The sequence below is a fragment of the Gavialis gangeticus genome, unplaced genomic scaffold (genome assembly GCF_001723915.1).
Source record: "Gavialis gangeticus isolate Ggan-Ray unplaced genomic scaffold, GavGan_comp1, whole genome shotgun sequence".
NCBI lineage: Eukaryota > Metazoa > Chordata > Crocodylia > Gavialidae > Gavialis > Gavialis gangeticus.
Window position 1 is genome coordinate 17,079,638 of NW_017729002.1, and position 2,051 is coordinate 17,081,688.

Genomic DNA, 2,051 nt, shown 5'->3' on the forward strand with positions numbered 1-2,051 from the left:
AGCTGGGGCTGGGACTGGAGTGGGCAGTGGCGACGTTGGGAGAGGAGCTAGAGGGGGCTGTAGCCACTCAAAATTTTGCTGTAGCCCTTCCATAGCTCTGTTCCCAGCACTGCTGCTGCCCGTCTTGTACAGGGAGTGGGGCTATGAGTGTGGGGAGAGGGGGAGGGGGCGCGCACTGCAGCAATATCTGCAGTGGCTGCAGCCCACTCCATAGCCCCCCTCCCGGCACCTCTGCTGGCCACCCTGAGCCCAGCCCCCAAGAAGAGCCTGGAGCAGCCCTGGCTCCAGCCTGCAGCTGTAGCCCCCTGCCCTGTACAGATCTGGGGGCACATGCCTCCCCCTTGCCCTCCTGGGGTGTGTGCAATGGCAGGAGCCGCCCCTTCCCCCCAACCCCCACCATGATGAGCCACAGCTCTATCCCATGCCCTGTCCTAACCCAGCTAAGCATTGCCTGCCCCTGCCCCCTCCCCCACTGCAGGGACCAGTGTGTGGGGCCCTGCTCCCGGACACAAGGAAGCCAGCAGCAGATTCGGTGGGGAGGGGGTGGACCGAGTGGTCGGACACGCCAGATTCGGTAGCAGATTCAGCAGTGGGGTTGCTGAGTGGCCAGGCGTGAAGCCCGTGGAGTCTCAGCTCCATGGGTTCCAAAGTGCGGGACCTGGCTGTTCATACCCCCAGGGACAGCCCTAGCTGTGGCTGCACACATGCATAGACATTTATCGGCCCAATTAATCGGTCACTTCAGTCTGATTTCTGATGCAGCCAATTTTCTTTATATTGGTACTGATCCGATATCGGACTGATGCATAGGTTCACCTCCATCATTTATCATCATAATTATAATAGGAGACGAGCACATTCACCACCTGAAAAGCAGGCCAAATTATTTAACTGCCTAAAAATGGAATTATAACTAACCTTATGGACCTAGTTAAAAAACAAAAAGCCACAGTATATCATAAATAGATTTCACCATCAAGGGCTCTTGTTGGTTAGTTCTTTACTGACAGGTCTAATACTAAAGTTTCAGTTCATTCACTTTGTGAAGCAAAGCTGTACTGCTACACAGTATGTCCACAGGTGGCAGATAGTAGAATAACCTTCAGGGAAGGTTAGCTGTGAAATAAGTGGGTTAATGCTGATGAATAAGCAGTTGTGGATCAAGCGGTGGCAGCACCACTACTATTTGCTGAGGACAGCAGATGACAATGCTTTCCCTCCTGAAAAGTCGCATATATCCTTTGATGGTGCTGTTACATGGTGAGTACAGGTCGCCACTATAATAAGTCTGCTCAGCCACGGGTCTACAAGTTCTCAGTGGTGGAGCAGGCAGAAGATGATGTTAGAATCTCAACAGCTGTGAAGGTGGATGAAGGCTGCAGCAGAACAAGATCCCCAGTTGTCTTGATCTCCTTGTCATTGGATCAAGGTCACATTCTGTCAAGAAGCTTCCACGTGGCTATGTGCAGCAGCGTCTCCGTAATAAAAGCAGCCATGCAGAGATGTCTTCCATGAAAGCAGCTTTTCCAGCACATTCCTAAAGCCCTTTGGTGAACCGCTAATAGTGACAGGAGCAGGACTGTGGGGTCTGGAAGCTCCTAGTCATGAACTGGCATAAAAACAGCACTTACAAGAAGGCTGTCTGTCACTTGGACTAGACAAAGGAGTGCAATTCAGCAGCTGTAACTGTAACTGGGCAGGACCTTCAGGATCCTTTCTGCTCACCCCATGTGGGGAGGGGGCCTAGAAAAGGTGCTCTAAACATTGCTTCAGACAGTATCTGTATTTCTTCTCAACTGCATCTTCATTGTCTTCAGTGTTAAACATTAAAATGTTTAATTTGGTGTTATTAATTGTCAACAGGAATCACTAAGATATACAGATGACATCAACCTTTCCACAAACCAATTTCTAGTCATGCAATTTTTGTGGAATAAACTCCCTCCAGAGGTGGTGCAATCACCTACCCTGGATGTTAGGCTTTCAAGGACACTGGACAGTCACCTCACTGGGGTCACTTGACCCTAGTTGTCTTCCTGCCTAGAACTGGG

The 2,051-nt window shown here is 50.5% G+C and overlaps 1 protein-coding gene across 1 annotated transcript in view; it reads right to left on the bottom strand.

The window, feature by feature from the left end:
• The window catches only part of CREBBP (CREB binding protein), a 232,906-nt gene that overhangs the window by 109,615 nt on the left and 121,240 nt on the right, over window positions 1–2,051 (bottom strand). The window lies entirely within an intron of this gene.